At 37.3% G+C, this 13356-nt stretch overlaps 1 protein-coding gene and 1 non-coding gene across 6 annotated transcripts in view; one reads left to right on the top strand and one right to left on the bottom strand.

Annotated features, from left to right (window-relative positions):
- TMEM108 (transmembrane protein 108) overlaps nucleotides 1-13356 on the bottom strand; it is a 371967-nt gene that overhangs the window by 272463 nt on the left and 86148 nt on the right. The window lies entirely within an intron of this gene.
- On the top strand, nucleotides 2396-2502 carry LOC131757912 (U6 spliceosomal RNA). Its single transcript, XR_009336059.1, has one exon. It is a non-coding gene; the product is annotated as a U6 spliceosomal RNA (small nuclear RNA).

The raw sequence follows: 13356 nt of genomic DNA on the forward strand, positions 1-13356 counted from the left end.
CTTTTTTATTCCTTCTACTTGAAAGAAACTCAAACTGGAACTCATAAGTGACATATTATGGGTGTGGTTATAAAAGAAAACTGATGAGGTAGTTTGATGAGTGGAGCCACATTCAAGGGAAAGGCTTTGGCCCTACATCAAAAGACTGATGAACAAATGTGAACATATGTTTTAAGTTATAATAAACATTTTTAATATATCATTTTTATGTCTCCCTATTTTAACCATTATTTTTTATTAAAAAATCATGTCTCAGATCAGAAGCCTTCTACCATAATTTAAGAGGACTGAAGGCAAGACTGTAAGTGGGCAAGTATCTACAGATGAGGCTAGAGAGGCTGTGGCAATGCAACCACAAGCTCTGCACACATGCTGGAATATGTAGGTTCACATACAGACTATAGAGAAGCCATTGATGTGATAAGATTCCTGGTTGAGAAAGATCATGTAAACATGGAGAACGCTTTGGAGAGTCAAGACTAGAGGCTGTTGAAGTGAACCTGTGAAGAAATGATGAAGCTTTAACTAAGGCTGGGATAGTGAGAGGAACATAATTTGCAGTCAGTGCATATAGTAAACAGTACCTGGTGAGCTGGTAAGACAATGGTGAAGTGGTATGGCAACAGGAGCTCTCATTGGACTCTTATGGACAACATCTGGCATATGTTTCAAAAATCCTTAAAACTATAGGTAATTTTGACCCAAACATTCCATTTTTAGGTCCTGTCCACATAAAATAGTTAGCAAATTTCACACCAATTTTTACATATAAAACTATTTCATTCCCCCATTACATATAAGAGCAAAAACTGGGAGCCAACTTAGAATGTCCAAAAGTAGGGCAGAGATAAATTATGGTTCATCTAAATAGTAAATATTTCACATACATGCATGTGACAATGAGGAAATATTTTTAATTAAGGTAATAAAAACACTATGATTTCAATTTTGCAAATCAAAAGTTATATACACAACTACATATGATATCTAGATATAGGTATAAACACACACAAAACAAAGCTTTTAAGGCTATTCACAGTGACTATGGTTATAAATAACAACAGTGATCTCTATGAAGTGGTGCCACAGGGTTTTTATTTTCTCTACTGAGCTAAAGTGTACTTTCTAGATTTCTTCCAACTCACATATTACTGCTATAATCAGAAAAGTATTAGAAAAAAATTACTTCCTGGTTTCATCTTTGATGGACTAGATAGGGGAATCTAAGTCTAATGCATATTTATAGTTTTAAAGAGGACTCCCTTGGGGTACTGAACAAATCCTAACCCTTAACCATTTTATTGATTACATCACATATTCCCACTGGTAAGTGTCTAGGCTGAATTTCTCATTTTTTCAATTCAAACTCACAAAGCAGGCCTGCTCTGTCCTTGATTTACTTCGCCTTTCTCAGACTGAATCAAATTAAAACCAGAAGGTTGAGGTAAGAAACCTAAAGTAAATATTCTTACACTGGGAACCCACGGCTAGCTCTTTATAAAGTCATGGATGAGTTAATTGTAGCATCCGCACAGAGTGATGGATATGGTGAGGCTTATTTCCTTTACTAATAGATGTAGTCATAAAAAAGTAACAGTAAACCATGTCTGCGTCTCTGGATAATTACTAAATGATGTCAAACTATAAATAAATTCTACATAGAAGTCAAACATTCAGATAGTAGTAAAACAATAAAATAGGTAATAATATAATACATATTAATAAAACAATAAGTAATTTTAAAGCAATCTTCTCAGTGCCATCTATACGTATACGTGATTACTAGATAAACAGAAAGGCAAAGTGACAAAAACTGGATATGAAAGGATATTTCCACTTTATAATAAACTAAACTTATAAAGTAGCTGATAATTTACAAAGCAGCCTCACATACATTTCATACATAAATTTAGCTCCTATGATGAAGACACTATCATACCATTTTATAGGTGAAAAAACAGACTCAAAAGGGAGTTAATTAGTAACAAGATCACATATGAAAGAATAAATCTCACTGGGAAAGTAAATATATAGTAAAGGTAATAATTAATTACTTATAAAGCTAGTGTAAAGGTTAAAAGACAAAAGTAGTAAATGTAACTATATTTAAAATAATTAGTATTGGGATACACAAAATAAACAGATGTAAAAATATGACATCAAAAACATAAAACATGTAGGGGGACAGTAAGTAAAAATGATTTTAAAGTGGGAACACACTTAAGTTGTTATCAACTTAAAACAGAGTGTAAGTTATTATATGTAAGCCTCACAGTAACCACAAAGCAAAAACCAACAGTAAATACAAAAAGGAGAAAGATAAATAAATATAAATGTAATCACTAAAGAAACTCAAACAATAAACAAAGAGCAAGAAAAGACAAAAGGAACATATGTGGTCACTTCAGCAGCACAAATACTAAAATTGGAACAATAAAGAGAAGATTAGCATGGTCCCTGCATAAGGATGACATGCAAATTCGTGAAGTGTTCAATATTTTTAACAAAGAGAAGTTTTAAAGAACAAACAGCGATGAACAATACAATAATTGGAATGAAAAATACACTAGAAGGAATCCATAGCAAAATAACTGAGGGAGAAGAACAAATAAGTGAGCTGGAAGACAGAATGTTGAAAATCACTGCCACAGAACAGAAAAAAAGAATGAAAAGAAATGAAGACAGTCTCAGAGACCTCTGGGACAACATTAAACACACCAACATTCACATTATAGGGGTCCCAGAAAGAGAAGAGAGAGCAAAAGGGACTGAGAAAATATTTGAAGAGATTATAGCCAAAAACTTCCCTTACATGAGAAAGGAAACAATCAAGTCCAGGAAGCACAGAGTCCCATACAAGATAAACCCAACAAGGAACATGCTGCGACACATATTAATAAAACTGATGAATAATAATTAAAGACAAAAAATAATAATAATAATAACAGGAACAAGGGAAAAGCAACAAATAACGTATAAGAGAACCCCCATAAGGTTATAAGCTGATTTTTCAGCAAAAACTCTGCAGGCCAAAATGGAGTGGCATGACATATTTAAAGTGATGAAAGGGAAAAAGCTACAACCAAGAATACTCTACCCAGCAAGACTCTCTTTCAAATTCAAAGGAGAAATCAGAAGATTTACAGACAAGCAAAAGCTAACAGAATTCAGCAATACCAAACCAGCATTACAACAAATCCTGAAGGAACTTCTCTAGGCAGAAAAGAAAAGGCCACAAATAGAATCAAGAAAATTACAAATGGGGCAGCTGACTGGTAAAGGAAAAGATAAAGGTAGGAAATCATACACAAAGAAATTTGATATCAAAACCAGCAATCATGAGGAGAGTATAAATGCAGGATATTGGAAAGGCATTTGAAATTAAAAGACCACCAACTTAAAACAATCTTGCTTATATATAGAATGCTATATCAAAGCCTCATGGGAACCACAAACCAAAAATCTACAATAGATACACACACAAAAAAGAAAAAGCAATCCAAACGCTTCACTAAAGATAGACTTCAAATCACAGAAGAAGAGAACAAAAGAGAAAGAAAAAAGACATTCAAAAACAAATCCAAAACAATTAAGAAAATGGCAATAGGAACATACATATAAATAATGACCTTAGAGGCTTTGGGAGAAGATGGCGGAAGAGTAAGATGCGGAGATCACCTTCCTCCCCACAGATACATCAGAAATAAATCTACATGTGGAACCGCTCCTATGGAACACCCACTGAATGCTGGCAGAAAAACTGAGACCTCCCAAAAGGCAAGAAACTCCCCACGTACCTGGGTAGGGCAAAAGAAAAAAGAATAAACAGAGACAAAAGAATAGGGACGGGACCAGCACCAGTGGGAGGGAGCTGTGAAGGAGGAAAGGTTTCCACACACTAGAAGTCGCTACACAGGCGGAGACTGCGGGTGGCAGAGTGGGGAGCTCCGGAGCCAAGGAGGAGAGCGCAGTAACAGGGTGCGGAGGGCAAAGCAGAGAGATCCCCACACAGACGATTGGTGTCAACTGGCACTCACCAGCCCGAGATGCTTATCTGCTCACCCGCAGGACGGGCAGGGGCTGGGAGCTGAGGCTTGGGCTTTGGAGGTCAGATCCCAGGGAGAGGACTGGGGTTGGCTGTGTGAACACAGCCTGCAGGGGTTAGTGCACCACAGCTAGCCGGGAGGGAGTTCGGGAGAAGTCTGGAGCTGGCGAAGAGGCAAGAGACTTTTTCTTCCCTCTTTGCTTCCTGGTGAGTGAGGAGAGGGAATTAAGCACGCTGCTTAAAGGAGCTCCAGAGACAGGTGGGAGCTGCCGAAGAGACAAGAGACTTTTTCTTGCCTCTTTGTTTCCTGGTGCGCGAGGAGAGGGGAGTAAGCGCGCCGCATAAAGGAGCTCCAGAAATGGGCGCAAGCCGCAGCTATCAGCGCAGAAACCAGAGACGGGCATGAGATGCTAAGGTTGCTGCTGCCGCCACCAAGAAGCCTGTGTGCGAGCACAGGTCACTCTCCACACCTCCCCCCCCAAGGAGCCTGTGCAGCCCACCACTGCCAGGGTCCCAGGATACAGGGACAATTTCCCCAGGAGAACGCACAGCGCCCCTCCGGCTGTTGCAACGTCACACTGGTCTCTACCACTTCAGGCGCCCCCCACATCCATACCCCTCCCTCCCCCCAGCCTGAGTGAGCCAGAACCCCCGAATCAGCAGTTCCTTTAACCCCGTCCTGTCTGAGCGAAGAGCAGATGCCCTCAGGTGACCTACACGCCAAGGCAGGGCCAAATCCAAAGCTGAACCCCAGGAGTTGTGCAAACAAAGAAGAGAAAGGGAAAGCTCTCCCAGCAGCCTCAGAAGCAGCGGATGAAAGCTCCACAATCAACTTGATGTACCCTGTATCTGCGGAATACCTGAGTAGACAATGAATCATCCCAAATTGAGGAGGTGGACTTTGGGAGCAAGATATATTATTATTTTCCCCCTTTTCTCTTTTTGTGAGTGTGTATGTGCATGCTTCTGTGTGAGATTTTGTGTGTATAGCTTTGCTTTCACCATTTGTCCTAGGGTTCTGACCGTCGCATTTTTTTTCTTTTTTAAATTTTTCGTCTTAATGACTATTTTTTATTTTAATTATTTTATTTTAGTCTACTTTATTTTACCCTATTTCTTTCTTTCTATTTTCTCTCCCTTTTCTTCTGAGCCGTGTGGATTAAAGGCTCTTGGTGCTTCACTCAGGCGTCAGGGCTGTGCCTCTGAAGTGGGAGAACCAACTTCAGGACACTGGTCCACAAGAGACCTCCCAGCTCCACATAATATCAAATGGTGAAAATCTCACAGAGACCTCCATCTCAACACCAGGACCCAGCGTCACTCAATGACCAGCAAGCTACAGTGCTGGACACTCTATGCCAAACAACTAGCAAGCCAGGAACACAGCCCCATCCATTAGCAGAGAGGCTGCCTAAAATCTTAATAAGGCTACAGACACCCCAAAACACACCACCAGACATGGACCTGCCCACCAGAAAGACAAGATCCAGCCTCATCCACCAGAACACAGGCACTAGTCCCCTCAACCAAGAAACCTACTCAACCCACTGAACCAACCTTAGCCACTGGGGACAGACACCAAAATAAACGGGAACTACGAACCTGCAGCGTGCAAAAAGGAGACCCCAAACACAGTAAGATAAGCTAAATGAGAAGACAGAAAAAAACACAGCAGATGAAGGAACAAGGTAAAAACCCACCAGACGTAACAAATGAAGAGGAAATAGGCAGTCTACCTGAAAAACAATTCAGAATAATGATAGTAAAGATGATCCAAAATCTTGGAAACAGAATAGACAAAATGTAAGAAATATTTAACAAAGACATAGAAGAACTAAAGAGGAAGCAAACAATGATGAACAACAAAATAAATGAAATCTAAAACACTCTAGATGGGATCAATAGCAGAATAACTGAGGCAGAAGAACGGATAAGTGACCTGGAAGATAAAATAGTGGAAATAACTACTGCAGAGGAGAATAAAGAAAAAAGAATGAGAAGAACTGAGGACAGTCTCAGAGACCTCTGGGACAACATTAAACGCGCCAACATTCGAATTATAGGGGTCCCAGAAGAAGAAGAGAAAAAGAAAGGGAATGAGAAAATATTTGAAGAGATTATAGTGGAAAACTTCCCTAACATGGGAAAGGAAATAGTCACCCAAGCCCAGGAAGCACAGAGAGTCCCATACAGGATAAAGGCTAGGATAAACACACCAACACACATATTAATCAAACTAACACAAATTAAATTCAAAGAAAAAATATTAAAAGCAGCAAGGGAAAAAACAACGAATAACACACAAGGGAATCCCCATGAGGTTAACATCTGATCTTTGAGAAGAAACTCTGCAGCCCAGAAGGGAGTGGCAGGACATATTTAAAGTGATGAAGGAAAAAAAACCTACAACCAAGATTACTCTATACCCAGCAAGGATCTCATTCAGATTTGATGGAGAAATTAAAAGCTTTACCAACAAGCAAAAGCTGAGAGAGTTCAGCACAACCAAACCAGCTTTACAACAAATACTAAAGGAACTTCTCTAGGCAAGAAACAAAAGAGAAGGAAAAGACCTACAAGAACAAACCCAGAACAATTAAGTAAATGGTAATAGGAACATAGATATCAATAATTACCTTAAATGTAAATGGATTAAATGCTCCCACCAATAGACACAGACTGGCTGAATGGATACAAAAACAAGACCTCTTTTTATGCTATCTACAAGAGACCCACTTCAGGCCTAGGGACACATACAGACTGAAAGTGAGGGGATGGAAAAAGATATTCCACGCAAATGGAAATCAGAAGAAAGCAGACACAATAGACTTTAAAATAAAAACTATTACAAGAGACAAAGAAGGAAACTACATAATGATCAAGGGATCGAGCCATGAAGAAGATATAACAATTGTAAATATTTATGCACCCAACATAGGAGCACCTCAATACATAAGGCAAATACTAACAGCCATAAAAGGGGAAATCGACAGTAACACAATCATAGAAGGGGACTTCAACACCCCACTTTCACCAATGGACAGATCATCCAAAATGAAAATTAATAAGAAACCACAAGTTTTAAATGATACATTAAACAAGATGGACTAAATTGATATTTATAGGACATTCCATCCAAAAACAACAGAATACACATTTTTCTCAAGTGCTCATGGAACATTCTCCAGGATAGATCATATCTTGGGCCACAAATCTAGCCTTGGTAAATTTAAGAAAATTGATATCGTATCAAGTAACTTTTCCGACCACAACACTATGAGACTAGATATCAATTACAGAAAAAGATCTTAAAAAAACACAAACACATGAAGGCTAAACAATTCACTACTTAATAACGAATTGATCACTGAAGAAATCAAAGAGGAAATCAAAACATACTTAGAAACAAATGACAATGGAGACACGATGACTGAAAATCTGAGATGCAGCAAAACCAGTTCTAAGAGGGAAGTTTATAGCAATACAGTCCTACCTGAAGAAACAGGAAACATCTCAAATAAACAACCTAACCTTGCACCGAAAACAATTAGAGAAAGAACAAAAAAAACCCCAAATATAGCAGAAAGAAAGAAATCATAAAGATCAGATCAGAAATAAATGAAAAAGAAATGAAGGAAATGATTGCAAAGATCAATAAAAGTAAAAGCTGGTTCTTTGAGAATATAAACAAAATTGATAAAACATTAGCCAGACTCAACAAGAAAAAAAGGGAGAAGACTCATATCAATAGAATTAGAAATGAAAAAGGAGAAGTAACAACTGACACTGCAGAAATACAAAGGATCATGAGAGATTACTACAAGCAACTCTATACCAGTAAAATGGATAACCTGGAAGAAATGGACAAATTCTTAGAAATGCACAACCTGCCAAGACTGAACCAGGAAGAAATAGAAAATATGAACAGACCAATCACAAGCACTGAAATTGAAACTGTGATTAAAAATCTTCCAACAAACAAAAGCCCAGGACCAGATGGATTCACAGGTAAATTCTATCAAACATTTAGAGAAGAGCTAACACCTATCTTTTTCAAACTCTTCCAAAAGATAGCAGAGAGAGGAACACTCCCAAACTCATTCTATGAGGCCACCATCACCCTGAAAACAAAACCAGACAAAGACGTCACAAAGAAAGAAAATTACAGGCCAATAATCACTGATGACCATAGATGTAAAAATCCTCAACAAAATACTAGCAAACAGAATCCAACAGCACATTAAAAGGATCATACACCATGATCAAGTGGGGTTTATTCCAGGAATGCAAGGATCCTTCAGTATACACATATCAATGAACATGATACACCATATCAACAAACTGAAGGAGAAAAACAATATGATCATCTCAATAGATGCAGAGAAAGTTTTTGACAAAATTCAAAACCTATTTATGATAAAAACCCTAAAGAAAGTAGGCATAGAGGGAACTTTCCTCAACATAATAAAGGCCATATATGACAAAACCACAGCCAACATAGTCCTCAATGGTGAAAAACTGAAACCATTTCCACTAAGATCAGGAATAAGACAAGGTTGCCCACTCTCACCACTCTTATTCAACATAGTTTTGGAAGTTCTAGCCACAGCAATCAGAGAAGAAAAAGAAATAAAAGGAATCCAAGTCAGAAAAGAAGAAGTAAATCTGTCACTGTTTGCAGATGACATAATACTATACATAGAGAATCCAAAGATGCTACCAGAAAACTACTCGAGCTAATCAATGAATTTGGTAAAGTTGCAGGATACAAAATTAATGCATAGAAATCTCTGGCATTCTTATACACTAATGATGAAAAATCTGAAAGTGAAATTAAGAAAACACTCCCATTTACCATTGCAACAAAAAGAATAAAATATCTAGGAATAAACCTACCTAAGGAGACAAAAGACCTGTATGCAGAAAATTATCAGACACTGATGAAAGAAATTAAACATGATACAAATAGATGGAGAGATATACCATGTTCTTGGATTGGAAGAATCAACATTGTGAAAATGACTCTATTACCCAAAGCAATCTACAGATTCAATGCAATCCCTATCAAACTACCACTGGCATTTTTTACAGAACTAGAACAAAAAATTTCACAATTTGTATGGAAACACAAAAGACCCCGAATAGCCAAAGCAACCTTGAGAACGAAAAATGGAGCTGGAGGAATCAGGCTCCCTGACTTCAGCCTCTACTACAAAGCTACAGTAATCAAGATAGTATGGTACTGGCAAAAAACCAGAAATATAGATCAATGGAACAGGATAGAAAGCCCAGAGATAAGCCCATGCACATATGGTCACCTTATCTTTGATAAAGGAGGCAAGAATATACAGTGGAGAAAAGACAGCCTCTTCAATAAGTGGTGCTGGGAAAACTAGAGAGGTACATGTAAAAGAATGAAATTAGAACACTCCCTAACACCATACACAAAAATAAACTCGAAATGGGTTAAAGACCTAAATGTAAGGCCAGACACTATCAAACTCTCAGAGGAAAACATAGGCAGAACGGTCTATGACATAAATCACAGCAAGATCCTTTTTGACCCACCTCCTAGAGAAATGGAAATAAAAAGAAAAATAAACAAATGGGACCTAATGAAACTTAAAAGCATTTGAACAGCAAAGGATACCATAAACAAGACCAAAAGACAACCCTCAGAATGGGAGAAAATAGTTACAAATGAAGCTACTGACAAAGGATTAATCTCCAAAATGTATAAGCAACTCATGCAGCTGAATAACAAAAAAAAAATCAAACAACTGAATCCAAAACTGGGCAGAAGACCTAAATAGACATTTCTTCAAAGAGGATATACAGATTGCCAAAAAACACATGAAAGGATGCTCAAAATCACTAATCATCAGAGAAATTCAAATCAAAACTACAATGAGGTATCACCTCACACCAGTCAGAATGGCCATAATCAAAAAATCTACAAACAATAAATGCTGGAGAGGGTGTGGAGAAAGGGAACCCTTTTGCACTGCTGGTGGGAATGTAAATTGATACAGCCACTATGGAGTACAGTATTGAGGTTCCTTAAAAACTACAAATAGAACTACCATACAACCCAGCAATCCTACTACTGGGCATATACTCTGAGAAAACCATAATTCAAAAAGAGTCATGTACCAAAATATTCATTGCAGCTCTATTTACAATAGCCAGGACATGGAAGCAACCTAAGAGTCCATCAACAGATGAATGGATAAAGAAGATATGGCACATATATACAATGGAATATTACTCAGCCATAAAAAGAAATGAAACTGAGTTATTTGTAATGAGGTGGATGGACCTGGAGTCTGTCATACAGAGTGAAGTAAGCCAGGAGGAGAAAAACAAATACCGTATGCTAACGCATATATATGGAATCTAAGAAAAAAAATGTCATGAAGAGCCTAGGGGTATGACGGGAATAAAACACAGACCTAGTAGATCATGGACTTGAGGATATGGGGCGGGGGAAGGGTAAGCTGTGACGAAGTGAGAGAGTGGCATGGACATATATACACTACCAAACGTAGGGGGGATAGCTAGTGGGAAGCAGCCACATGGCACACAGAGATCAGCTACGTGGTTTGTGACCAACTAGAGGGGTGGGATAGCGAGGGTGGGAGGGAGGGAGACGCAAGAGGGAACAGATATGGGAACATATGCATATGTATAACTGATTCACTTTGTTGTAAAGCAGAAAATAACACACCATTGTAAAGGAATTATACTCCAATAAAGATGTTAAAAAAATATATTAAAAAAATAATAATGACCTTAAATGTAAACGGATTAAATGCTCCAACCAAAAAAGACATGGACTGGCTGAATGGATACAAAAACAAGACCTGTATATATGCTCTCTATGAGAGACCCACTTCAGATTTAGGGACACATACAGACTGAAAGTGAAGGAATGAAAAAAGATATTCCATGCAAACTGAAATCAAAAGATAGCCAGAGTAGCAATAATCACATCAGACAAAATAGACTCTAAAATAAAGAATGTTACAAGAGACAATGAAGGACACTACATAATGATCAAGGGATCAATCCAAGAAGAAGATATAACAATTGTAAATATATATGCACACAACATAGAAGCACCTCAATATATAAGGCAAATGCTAACAGACATAAAAGGAGAAACTGACAGTAACACAATAATAGTGGGTGAGTTTAATACCCCACTGTCATCAATGGACAGATCATCCAGACGGAAAATCAATAAGGAATCACAATCCTTAAATGACACATTAGAGAAGATGGACTTAATTGATATTTACAGAACATTCCATCAGAAAGCAGCCAAATACACTTCCTTCTCAAGTGCACATGGAACATTCTCCAGGAGAGATCACATCTTGGGCCACAAATCAAGCCCTGGTAAATTTAAGAAAACTGAAATCATACCAAGCATCTTTTCTGACCACAACGCTATGGGATTAGAAATCAATTACAGGGGGAAAAAAACTGTACAAACCACAAACACATGGAGGCTAAACAATATGTTACTAAACAACGAACAGATTACCGAAAAAATTAAAGACGAAATTTTAAAAATACCTAGAGACAAATGACAATGAAAATACAATGGTCCAAAACCTTCAGGACTCAGTAAAAGGAGGTCTAAAAGAGAAGTTTATAGCAATACAATCTTACCTCAGGAAACAAGAAAAATCTCAAATAAACAACCTAACCTTACACCTAAGCCAACTAGAGAAAGAGAAAAAAAAAAAAAAAAACCCAAAGTTAGTAGAAGGAAAAAATCGTAAAGATCAGAGCAGAAATAAATGAAACAGAGACGAAGAAAACAATAACAAAGATCAATGAAACTGAAATCTGGTTCTTTGAAAAGATGAACAAAACTGATAAACCTTTAGCCAGACTCATCAAGAAAAAGAAAGGACTCAAATCAATTAAAGAAGAAATGAAAAAGGAGAAGTTACAATTGACACTGCAGAAATACAAAGGATCATAAGAGACTACCACAAGCAACTCTATGCCAATAAAATGGACAACATAGAAGAAATGGACAAATTCTTAGAACGATACAACCTTCTAAGACTGAATCAGGAATAGAGAATATGAACAGACCAAACACAAGTACTAAAATTGAAGCAGTGATTTAAAAACTTCCAACAAACAAAAGTACAGGACCAGATGGCTTCACAGGTGAATTATATTGAACATTTGGAAAAGAGTTAACACCTACCCTTTTTAAACTTTTCCATTGAATTGCAGAGCAAGGAACACTCCCAAACTCATTCTATGATGCTACCACCACCCTGATACAAAAACCAGACAAAGATACCACAAAAAAAGAAAATTACAGGCCAATATCACTATGAACATAGATACAAAGATGCTCAACAAAATACTAGCAAAGTGAATCCAACAATACATTAAAAGGATCATACACCATGATTGAGTAGGACTTATCCCAGGGATGCAAGGAAACTTAAATATCTGTAAATCAATCAGTGTGATACACCACATAAACTACTAACTGAAGAATGAAAACTATATTATCATCTCAATAGATGCAGAAAAAGCTGTCGACAAAATTCAACACCCATTTATGATAAAAACTCTCCAAAAAGTGGGCATAGAGGGAACCTACCTCAATATAATAACAGCCATATATGACAAACCCACAGCAAACATTATTCTTAATGGTGAAAAACTGAAAGCATTTCCTCTAAGATCAGGAACAAGACAAGTTTGCCCACTCTCACCACTATTATTCAACATAATTTTGGAAGTTTTAGCCACAGCAATCAGAGAAGAAAAAGAAATAAAAGGAATCCAAATCAGAAAAGAAGAATTAAAACTGTCACTGTTTGCAGATGACATGATATTGTACATAGAGAATCCTAAAGATGCTACCAGAAAACTACTAGAGCTCATCAATGAATTCAGTAAAGTTTCAGGATACAAAATTAATACACAGAAATCTCTTGCATTCCCATACACTAACAACAAAAGATCAGAAAGAGAAATTAAGGAAACGATCCCATTTACCATCACATCCAAAAGAATAAAGTACCTAGGTATAAACCTACGTAAGAAGCCAAAAGACCTCTATTCTGAAAACTATCAGACGCTGATGAAAGAATTTGGAGATGACACAAACAGATGAAAGGATATACCATGTTTCTGGATGGGAAGAATCCATATTGTCTAAATGCCTATACTACCCAAAGCAATCTACAGATCCAATGCAATCCCCATCAAATTACCAATGGCATTTTTCACAGGACCAGAACAAAAATTTTTTTAATTTATATGGAAAC

The sequence above is a fragment of the Kogia breviceps genome, chromosome 5 (assembly GCF_026419965.1).
Source record: "Kogia breviceps isolate mKogBre1 chromosome 5, mKogBre1 haplotype 1, whole genome shotgun sequence".
NCBI classification, from domain to species: Eukaryota; Metazoa; Chordata; class Mammalia; order Artiodactyla; family Physeteridae; genus Kogia; species Kogia breviceps.